Source organism: Ciconia boyciana, chromosome 12 (genome assembly GCF_034638445.1).
Source record: "Ciconia boyciana chromosome 12, ASM3463844v1, whole genome shotgun sequence".
Lineage (NCBI taxonomy): Eukaryota > Metazoa > Chordata > Aves > Ciconiiformes > Ciconiidae > Ciconia > Ciconia boyciana.
The window spans coordinates 19,091,436-19,103,662 of record NC_132945.1 but is presented as its reverse complement, the minus strand read 5'-3'; positions in this window follow the sequence as shown (position 1 = coordinate 19,103,662).

The window sequence follows — 12,227 nt, the reverse complement described above, 5'->3', positions numbered from 1 at the left end:
GTCCCTACTTGCAGCAATGGAAGCAAAACGTATGGCAGAAATATCGTGCTGCTCCAAGAAACCTCAAGATTTCCAGAACAACAACTCTTCAAATTCAAATTTCCCCCCTCAAAAATGTTAATCAAACTGCTTTACAGTATATAGTGGAAAATCATGAAGGTTAATGTAAAAATAAGACAACTTACCTAGTAAACTACCAAAGTCATAAATGAAGAATTACTAGTTTAAAGCTAGAAAGTTAAAAGGGGAATTGTTTACACTGTGGGCTTCAGTTTGGATAGTTTTCTGTACCATGGACTAACAAAGTATGTGGGAATACACTTGACAGTTCGTGAATCAGAAGTTACTGAGAAGTCCTCCTTTGAGTTACTTGTGGACATAGGGCTCGTTTCTTCTCTCGCTGCTGTGCACCTAGATTTATGTCTGTAAAAAAGCATCTTCAGTAGTGCTGGCCAAATTATCCTTCCATCGTGTTTTGAAAGATATTTGAACTTCAGATAAAAAACACTTAATGTGCAAGTATTTTCTATAGAAAATAACTGCTTTTCATCATTTGCAAGAAGTTTTCAACCATTGGGATTTCAGGTTGATTGTTTTGTTGTTTTGTTTCAATGAAAATGTGGCTTTTGCTAGAAAGAGAACTGGTAGTACCAAACAGAACTGTTTTCTGATAACTCACAGGTTGTTTGGGGGGTTTTTTGTTGTTGGTTTTTTTTAAATAAGGGATTATTAAACTTAAAAAGATATTGTGATTGGCCTTTAAATGCATATAGAGGATTGCTTTTACATATAAATACAGACTGACTTGAGCTGGAACCAGGAGCTGGGTTTCTGAATTACAGTCCAGGGCAGGAGCCTTAAGAGAGTCATGTTTGAATATTACTGTTCTACTGTGAATCCCTGAACTGCTGCCAGTTCACCCAGGGTGCTGCATGATATCAGATTATTTCCCATTTGTATATAGGAGTCTATTGGCTATAAGACAGCCTTAGTATAATAAAAATAAGTTATTAATAAATATACCTATTTTAAAATGAGGATATTGACACAATGGACATATTTATGACAAGTGGGGGAAAAACATTGATACATTCTGATACCAGGGTACAAATTATACAGGAGAAATGGTCATGCTGGTAGAAGGCTAAGGAAAGCCTTGAGGCAGACAGCTATTGTTGTTCTTGATTACTCCTCTAAAAATTACTTTCATCTTTGCACAGTCAGCAAAGCTGAATCTTCTTTCATAAAAGTCCTTTTACTTCCTTACTGAGGGCAAGTGATGAAATTGAGATGTGTAGTTATATCTAAGAAAAATTATATAACTGTATCTGTGATTATACGATGTCCCATTTAGTGTAAGCTACCATTTTAATCAGTGGTAATCCATACTTTGTGTCCATACCTGGCAAATATATAAAATATGTTGTTATACATTCTCTAATTTAAGTTCCAATCTTCTATTTTTGAGCACAGCTCTTTAAACATAGAATTTCTGATGGAGGAGAAAAAGACAGTGCTGGTCAACTTGTTTGTGGTGGAGTTCAGCTATGTTTGGATTGTGTTTCCTCCCATGTGGCCTGTGATAATGTTTCCTAATAGGTGCAAAACGGTTTTCTCTTACACAAGCAAAAATACTTCAAATTTTATTTTTAATAACTTCTTAAATGTTCATATTAAAACTATCATTCCTTTGTTTTTTGTTTGTTTTTTTTTTTTTTTTAATAGAGAAATAGTGGCTAACTCAGCAGCAATCAGTTTAATTCCTTCCATTTCTGTGTTGTTTTTGAAACTATAACTAGTCCAATTAGCTTAAAACCGACTATACTATAGCAAAGAATATACCACTTCTGAACATGGTGGGATCTTGTGATTTTTAAATCTGATGAAAAATTCAAGAATATTTTTATAAAAGTGAACTTTGTCAGACTTGATTTGAAAAGAACTATGGTCAAAATTTGATAAAACCTGTAAAATACGTAGAGAGTAGCTGAGTGAGAATAACCCTGGCTATGTGATTAAACAGAAATATGAAATAGATGGAGGACTGAAAGGTCAATTGTAGAAAGAAATTACTACCTCCACTAGCAGTTTCATGTCTTATAGTTTGTTGCTCAGGTTAAAATGATATATATTCTATATATGTCTAAGCTGACCTCTAGGAAATTGCATTGGAAGAAATAGACCTCAGTGGAAAAATTGATTGGGGGGTGGTGGTTAAATGGAGGTTCAAAACAAAAAATTTACAAATAATCTCTTATGTATCACTTCAGACTTATGGAATTTGACCTAAAAATTAATTTTCAAATTTGTTAATTTAACCATTTCTTTTATATTATTTTTAAAATGAAATTCCATTTCAAGCTAAAATTAAGAAGTGCTTTTTGGAAATAGTTTAAGCAAGATATTATGAAAGTTCTTATGAGAAGCCTTTCATTTATAAAGTCATGAAGCTGTTCTTAAAAAAGATAGAAAGGAAGACCCTGGGGACTACCAACCTGTCAGCCTCACCTCTGGGCCTGGGAAGATCATGGAACAGATCCTCCTAGAAGCTATGCTAAGGCACATGGAGGACAGGGAGGGGATTCGAGACAGCCAGCATGGCTTCACCAAGGGCAAGTCCTGCCTGACCAACCGAGTGGCCTTCTATGATGGAGTGACTACATCAGTGGAAATGGGAAGAGCTATGGATGTTGTCTGTCTGGACTTCTGGAAGGCCTTTGACATGGTCCCGCACAACATCCTCCTCTCTAAATTGGAGAGGTATGGATTTGATGGGTGGACTGTTTGGTGGATGAGGAATCGGTTGGATGGTCACATCCAGAGGCTAGTGGTCAGCGGCTCAATGTCCAGATAGAGATCGGTGACAAGCCGTGTCCCTCAGGGGTCCATACTGGGACCAGTACTGTTTAATATTTTCATCAAAGACAGACAGAGGGATCGAGTGCACCCTCAGCAAGTCTGCAGATGACACCAACCTGAGTGGTGCGGCTGACACGCCTGAGGGACAGGATGCCATCCAGAGGGACCTGGACAAGCTGGAGAAGTGGGCCTGTGTGAACCTCATGAGGTTCAACAAGGCCACGTGCAAGGTCCTGCACCTGGTTTGGGGCAAGCCCTGGTATCAATACAGGCTGGGGGATGAAGGGATCGAGAGCAGCCCTGCCGAGAAGGACTTTGGGGTACTGGTGGATGAAAAGCTGGACATGAGCCATCAGTGTGCCCTCGCAGCCCAGAAGGCCAACTGTATCCTGGGCTGCATCAAAAGCAGCGTGGCCAGCAGGTCGAGGGAGGGGATTCTGCCCCTCTACTCTGCTCTGGTGAGACCCCATCTGCAGTTCTGCGTCCAGCCCTGGGGCCCTCGGCACAGGAAAGACATGGACCTGTTGGAGCGGGTCCAGAGGAGGGCCATGAAAATGATCAGAGGGATGGAACACCTCTCCTACGAGGACAGGCTGAGAGAGTTGGGGTTGTTCAACCTGGAGAAGGGAAGGCTCCAGGGAGACCTTACTGTGGCCTTTCAGTATTAAAGGGAGCTTATGAGAAAGATGGGGACAAACTTTTTAGCAGGGCCTGTTGCAACAGGACAAGGATTAATGGTTTTAAACTAAAAGAGGGTAGATTTAGACTAGACCTAAGGAGGACAGTTTTTACGATGAGGGTGTTGAAACACTGGCCCAGGTTGCCCAGAGAGGTGGTAGATGCCCCATCCCTGGAAACATTCAAGGTCAGGTTGGACGGAGCTCTGAGCCTAATCTAGTTGGAGATGTCCTTGGTCATTTCAGGGGGGTTGGACTAGATGGCCTTTAAAGGTCCCTTCCAACCCAAACCATTCTATGATTCTTTTGCTACCTCTGTTCCAGTTTTTTGTTAGAGGTGATGTTGACGGATTTCCTTCACTGAGGCAAAAGCAATTTTAATTCTGTATTTTCTGGACCTCTTAACACCTGTAATGGAAGCAAGACCACAAGACCTATTCAAACAGGAGTCAGGTTTAGGTTGCTAAAGGCGATTGTGGTGCAAATGTCTTTCAGTCTTTGTTTTCTTTTAGCATCTCTGGTATTGTCTAATGGTCTGTCCTACAGTCTCAGTAGGGAACAGTCTTGATACAAGACCCGTAGCTGTTTTATATGGTTTTATAAAAGCATATCCAGGAAGAAGCAATCTATATCGGGCAGCCACCCAAATGTTATTTCTGTGAATGAAATTTAATTATTGTTCAATGGCAAGAAGACCAGTATCATTTGGCAAAACAAGCAGACAATATTTTTGTCTTTGTGGCACTGACTGAAATTAAGGAGAAGAAAAGCCAGTCCATACACCTCATGTATTCCCGTTGTTACCAGCAGAGCACATGCTACAACTTGACATCTTAGTGAAAGCTTCATAATTTTTTTGCCTGCCAAATAAGCTTATCTAAGTTAAGATGACCAAAATAGACAGTTCCCACATTCTGTTTATTGAATTCATTTTCCCTACATATCACTGTGTATGCTTTCTGATGTAGATGAACCTATATGCTATTTTTTCACCAAAATGGGGTGCTGAAATAAAGTAATGCATTTGGAATGTTTATCTGGTTGTTTTTTTCCTGATCCGTAGCTATGCTGGTTGTTAGATGAAATAATGAATGTTCTATCTGTTTGAAATCAGTGCCAGCTTTGAGACAATAATTCTTTGCAATGTTTTGTAGCTGTTCTGAATATATTTATTTTTCACAGCATGAAAAATAGAGTATTCTAATGCATATGGAAAAAAAAAATACAATGGCACAAATGTAAACAAATATTGATTTAAAAAAAATTTTTTTTTTTTTTTCCTATATAGAAGGGAATTGCAAAGTAGCCTGATCCACAACTCCTAGACAAGCAGTGTGTGTTAATAACTACCTTTATTCATTTTTCAATATCTTGCAGCCTAGTTAATCTGTGTTGTATGAATATATTAATGTAAGAGAATCCCTTTCCAGACAATATCTTGGCCCTCAAAATTTGTATAAACTGATGTTTCTTAAGCCCAAGTCCAAATCTATTAATGAATGGACACAGTCCATGTTATGAAGTAGCAGAGATGGGGACTTTGATGTTGCAGCTGCACCAGTGTAAATCACACGGAGTTATAGTAGATTTAGCCTGGTAGAACATAGAACAGATATTATTTTTTTCCTTGATATTTTCTCAGTGAAAAAAAGATTTCTGCTATAGAATCTTTATTTATAGTATGCCTTGCCTTTATACATTGCTTCTCTATTCTTACTAAATATTTGTTATATTTCACTGTTATTAAAAGCAAGTATTTTTAACATGAAAGGCAATCCAGAAGTGGAAGTTACTGCAGAATCTGGAGGGTCACAAATAGCATTAATGCTCTGATTAAACAATGCTGTTTAATGTTGAGTGATTGTATTAGAACAGTGACCTGCATTTACTTTTAAAATGACTGTTTTGAACACGTCTGTTGTTTGCTGGACCTCTGTTGCAAGTCCAACTTAGTTTTTCAGATCTGAATAAAATAATCTTCATCTGTCTTCTTCTTTCCAGCAGCATAGCTCTGTCACACTCTTCGGCTGAGCTTGCAGGAGATGAAGAGAAGCTTCCTTGAATCTTCAGAAAGGAAAGAAGTTTGGAACTAATAGTTAGGTGAGTTTAAAAGAAGCAACTGGAGCATCATTTTGCTAAGAATCCCTTTGTCACAGGTATGGTGTCAGATTAAAGTCCGGGAAAAATGTAGGTAACAACTAATAAAACCCAGTGAATTATTAGAGATAAGTATTTAATAAATATTTTATTCCTTGTAGGCTGTTTTGTATAGAACTTAAATTTTTTAAAGTTACTTCTGAATAATACTTAATATGCAGATTATGTGTATGCATACAGCTCATTATGAGCAAAGACTATCTGCTCAAAATTTGTTGCGAGTAAACTGGATTGGTCTTGTAGGTCAACAAGTAAGTTTCTCTACATCAAAGGAATGACTGTTCTTTCAGAACCAAGTTTATCATACAAGCAAAATTACTAACTGAAGATTCACTTTCCAATTATATTTTTTTTTTTTCCACATTCACCAATGCTATAGAATTCCTCTTAACTGACTTCTTAACTAGAAGTGTATTAAAAGTTAAGATGAGCAGTGTGAAGACAGTCAAACTGAAATTCAGATTCAGGACGTTAAATGAACATTAATAAAAACATTTCTTTGCTTATACTGTTTAGAAGTCTGCTCAAGATTCATTCCTGATAAAGTATACATATTTTGATTTTATTTTAAATTCCAAATACTGTTTTCCGAATGGGGAAGGTACCATAAAAGGATTGTTTTCTGACCCAATGTTAGTGAGCTCTACAGTTGATGTTTCTTCCAGCCATTTTAGTAATAGCATATTCACATCTAGGTATTGCCCATTGCTCCTTGGGAGAGAATTCTTCATGTGTTAGATGTTCTTCTGTCCTTTCTCTCTGTCCAACCCTGCAATCTGTTTCGGACTGGGACAGCCCTCTGTCATGAGAATCATAGTTTGTGCTTGGTGAATGGACTGCTGTTTCTATTTTACATGAAAAACAAACATACTGAAAACATATACATTACTTTCCCTGAAAAGTTCATCAGTGCTGCAGAATACAGCTGGATATCTCTGCAAATTGACTTATTGCTGCAGAGAAAATCTTAAACTGTTTTCCAGCTCCCAGGGTTTATTCTTGGGTAATAGGAATATTTGGGGCCCTCATCATATCTAGTTTGTGAAACACAGATTGTGACAGCGTTTGAGTTTTATTTAATTTTATTTTAGAACAGATATGATTTTACTGAAAAAGAAAAAGACATAGTGAAATAAATGAACAAACAAATGAAATTAGTGCTGTGGAGAAGTGTTTTTTTGCCTCTAGATTTAACTTTTAAAAGTGAAGGAGTTTGCTTCAGGGGAGAATTGAGTACAACCATAATTCCTGTAATTTCTGTAACTTCTCCAAGAGTTGGTATATGGTTGGAATAACAGACCTCAAATTACAGGGAGTGCTTCATTCAGTGAAAAACATTAATTTATGGTAAAATTGCAGACAATTCTGCTCCATATTGACTTCAGTGTTATTCTTTTTCTCTGCACAGTTCATCTTTCCCTCCTTTAGCTTTGTTTTCTACACTCTCTTTGCTTCAAGTGTGTTTACAAGGTTGGATTTCTGAGGAATAGAGTGAAAGAAATTAAAGGTCCTCTCATGCATTGGCTAATTGGTAGTGCCTGAAACCATTTATAATTTTGCATAACTTATATGAAGTTATGCCTGCCTTGCCCCTTCCCATTCAAATCAAAGCTGTGCTGTACCTATGGTTTGTATTAGATGTTGCTTTTTCATGTTTCAGGTGTGCATTAATGCAGGTAGATGCATGAGCACACTACGCACATCCAACGAGTGGGGCATCAGCAACATAAAGAAAAATACATTGTCATTCCTTCAGAACCAATTCTAGATAATGCTACTTGCATAACTACTACACTTAATTTTCTGTGTCCTCTTCATCATTAATGTTGGCAAATACTAGCTAATTTTTATTCCTTTTTTTCCTGTATTCCTTCCTTTCACTTACCAAGAAAATGGCTTTTCAAAGTGAAATTCATTTTCTTAACCTTGTTGCCCAAAGTATCACAAAAAGTGGAGGTTCTGAGAAAGAGATCAACCTTACACTGCTGATGGAGATGGTTTGTCCTGTCTTCTAGCAACACTTGATGTGGCAGACCTGTGAGGAAGTTCATGACTCTCTCAATAAAATGGTTCGTGGTAGCATAAAGACAGAGAAGTGTGTATGTACATCAGTTTCAGAGAACTAAGTACAGATTTCACAAGATGTACAAGAGTAAAGCAGTTGCTTTGGTGCTGACTACATAGCATACAAACTTTATTCTGTTGTCTTGGCAAGCACCAGTTTTACTGTTCTTTTTTCTGTCCTCCTTTCCTTAATAAATTTCCACTTCTTGTTGAGTTACATGCTAATGTGGTAAGCTGTGTCAGGCAAAGACTGATTTTATTTAGAGAAAAGATTGCATGTTTGCATAGAACATGTGTCAACAGGAGAGCTAAATTCTTAAGAGGAATAAAGGTGTCCCAGTTGTCGCCGTGAAGCTCAAGGGCAAGCATAAATGTAGGACCTGGAACACAGCCTGATAGAAAAGGAGGTAAGACTTGAAATAACAGAAGATGGCATTGAACACTGAGGTGATAAATATGACAGCTACTATACTCCTAAGGCCAGGATGGAAAAACATATAAAATCAGTATGATTCAATGGAGATGTGTATATATTGTGATAGATTTATCAAGCAATATTTTAATGTGCAATACTATTTAAGTAGCCTGCTGATCCTTTGCAGTAAAACCAGTAGACATAAAGAGGTTGGACTCTGTTCTATAAAACTGTACATATATTGAGTAACCTAGGCTCGAGCATACTGTCCCATTAACTTCCACATAAATGGCACCTAGACTTTTAGTTTATGAGCATATTGGACATACTTCAGACAAGAAGGATCAATCACAGTGGTGTTTTGCTGTGATCAATAGAAGACCTCTGTGACAATAAGCTGGGAAATGGTTTTCCAGAACAGCTTATATGTCTAAAGAGTAAAATACGTCCCTACCTGTGGCAGTGCTACCAATGGAAGATTTAATTCAGCCCTTATTTTCCCTGTAGAGAGCAGAATGTTGCAGCCCCCTGATCTGACCCTCAGTGTGTTTGCTTCCTCATTAGAGTCCTATGAGTATGCTGCGCTTTGATATAATGCACACAATATGCAGTTATAAATTTCCTTGACAGGCACTGTCTCTGGTTTATTTAGTGAATAGCATTATTGAGATCCCAATTCTGACTAAGCCCTTTGGCTGTAGCTCTTCTGTCTGTTTATTATAAGCAATGAATGCCAAAGTAACAATGTTATAAAAGAATCAGAAGTCTCCCCAAATGGGAAAATAGATAAATCTATTAATACATTTTCAATCTCTTAAGAGAAATCAAATCAGCTAGTTTAGTGGTGCATTGGGGTCTACATTAGACCTAATGGTTACATTTCAAGGTGGACATATACAAACTATTTATCTTTATGTGTGTGTATACATACACGTATTTTAATATCAGGAAAAAATATTTGCAAAATATAAGCTTACACTTCAGCCCAATCTATGGAACATCTACTTGATAAAGAGATGTAATTTTAACAGTAGGATTATACCATAGTATTCAAGAGACTGGAAAATTTGGGGAATTGCAGAATAATAACTATTACTATAATTATAACAGCAGGGATTTTTGAAAAATTTCTATTTGTCTGAGAAACAGCTGCACCTGGAGCTTTACTTACCAAATAAAATTTGCTGTCTTTATTTTCAAACAGTTTTCAATTTTCTGCAGCATTGTGTATTTTTAATTAACTCTATGAATTGTGATTATTTTCCCTGGAGTTCAAGCAGTAAAGGTCAAATGTAATTGTAGTGATGACTTTGCTCTCTCAAGAGGTGTTTATAACATAGAAATAAACCTTTTTCTTTTTTTTTTTTTTCATTTTTTAAATTGAGACTGTTGTTTACCTCATAAAGCAAAACTGATTGACTAACAGATGCCTTAAGCTAAAAGTCCTTCATGCTCTTTCACATTTTCAGTGAATGCTTTAGTTATTAGCAAGAAAATAACAAGATTAGGACCATGTTAAATTGTTATAACCAGGACTGGAAAACAGGCCTGTAAAACAAAATTTTATTCCGCACCTCTTCCAAATCCCAATTTAATTCTACTTATTTCTCCAGTAGGAAAATGCTATTAACCAAACACCTGAATTATGAAACACAAGAAAAACTGCCACATCATTGCCTTCAGTACTTTGTGAGTTTTGCCTTTCAATGAGTTTGTTTCTTTAGCAAAATTATACTTAAGAAAAAGTTATAGATACATTTAATGACAATTTTGTACAGAGCAAGTTCGTTAATTTCGGGTACACAGACAAGATTTTTTAATTAGGATATACAGACTTGCACAGGACAGAATATGGCATTATTTTTCCTGGCAATTTGTGAATGCCAGACTTTATCTTTTAAAATCAATTACCAGTTCTTTGGAATCATGTCTCCCTGAAGTTGAGCAGAAAATGTTCTGACATAGCTCACATTTTCTCTAATTTATTTACAGGTCTCTAAAGAAAAACAATGAATTGTTTATACAGGTTAAAGTTCTGATAATTTGGGGGACAGGCAATTAATTTTGGCCAAGTGACTGTCTCTCATTTAACATCCTTGAATGTCTATCTCAGTATCTTAATGCTGGTGAAATTTTCTAAGACCTGCTTGGTTTTTCTACCTTCCTGGCAAAGGAGGATTAACTGTCTGTTAGTGATGATGGACCCGTTTGTGAAACACCAAGAGATTTTTTCTCCGTTTATGCTCCTGCTTTGTGCTAAGACTTGAAGGACTGTAGTTACTTAGTTAAGTGTACTTTTAGTTAGTTTACTGGATCTCCAACTTAGGCAAAGTTCTTCATCAATTTGGCAGAAAAAATAAGTTATTCAGCAGGTGCAGTTATAATCACTAGAAGATATATTTATCAACCATTTTTATTCTGCAAGTATTTGAAATACCTCCATCTTCCTAACAACAAGGCAATACTTCAGGTGGTAAGTGGTAAACAATGATCTGCAGCCGTTGTATATGAAAATCTGGACTGACACATCTAAACCTCTTAGATACCTCCACTGTGGTTCATTTCTGTACGACAGTAATACACAATGCCATAGGCAATTCACTTTAGATATGCTTATCTGATAAAACTGGATGTGGATCTGGACCTTCTACATTATTTATACAAAATAATATTAAGCTGAGAGAAAACCCCCATGTATCCCTCACTTTCGGTTGTATTTATATTTGATGTTGCCATTTCCTGTTGTGTCAAGGTGTAACTAATAATGCATTTGACTTTCCTGACCAACATATATTTCTATAGAATATGTTCCCAAAACCCTTGATTAAGCCAGAAAATGGAGAACTCATACTTAGTTTACAAGCAATACTTAGTTTGTACTATACAATCACTTAAATCTTAAATGAGTTAATTATACATTTATAAAATTGAATCTTGGTAAAGAGAGTTACTTTAACTGTGTTCTGTAACAACACTATCAGTGAGCAGCTGTTCTAGCACTCTTTCACTGTTCACTTATTGAGGGGGGTAGGACTTTAATATAAAGTTAATGAAGTCAGTAACTTGTACTAAATAAGCAACATGGCTTTATTCCGTGTACAGAGTGCAATATGTTATAGATAACACTATGAAAAATGACTCCTCAGTGATTTCATACAACATATGTAGGCGTAGATAAGAGATACTGTTTCTTTAACACTTTGTCATATTATGGCAATTTAATTTCCCACTGAGTATGAATAATTTTACTGTGAAATAATTTATCACCAATATTAATTCAGATGTTGGATGATCTCTCAAATCAGCTGGCTATATTACTTAAATCCCACAGATTTTTACTTTCTAAGTTAAAGTACTCTCATTAATATCATATTCTTTTTCAATAAGTGCCATGTTCCTTACTTTGAAAAGTAAAATAATTCACAGTCAAAATGAGTGAGTCTTTATTGCTAATTTGACTAGGAAGATTTTAAAAAGACAGTACTTCTGTCAGTTAACTCCATGTAATCAAGAGGCAGATGATCATGAAGTGAATCTAAAGTTTCCATTTCCTTAAAAAATAAAGCCCCCCCCCAGTCTAGAATCCAGAGGTGAAAAAAAAAATCAGAAACTTGTATTTCACATATCATTATGGCTGTACCAGAATATAATACTCACTGTGTTGAGAATTTTGGCCCTACTTGTCCTTAAGGAGCGTCGTGAAGATTAATTAATTTTTTTGTGAATAACTTAAATACCACAGTGATGAGTGCTCAAGAAAAACCTATGACAAAATAAATTATTACATCTTCAGCTCACAATTTGAATTTTGTACAGTAAATATCAGTGTGCAAGAAAATTTTGAATATCTACTCATTAACCTGCTAATGCCTGTGTTTGTTAAACCGCAAAGCTTCATCCATAAATAAATGAGGGCAGGCTTAATGTCAGTAAAGGAACTCTAATTCTGTCCCTTCTAATATTTTACCTGCAGTCAGTTTTTAGTCTCAGATATCAGGGGAAAACACAAATTAATGCCAATGAGGGCAATGCAACAACAGAAAGGTAGAGTACAC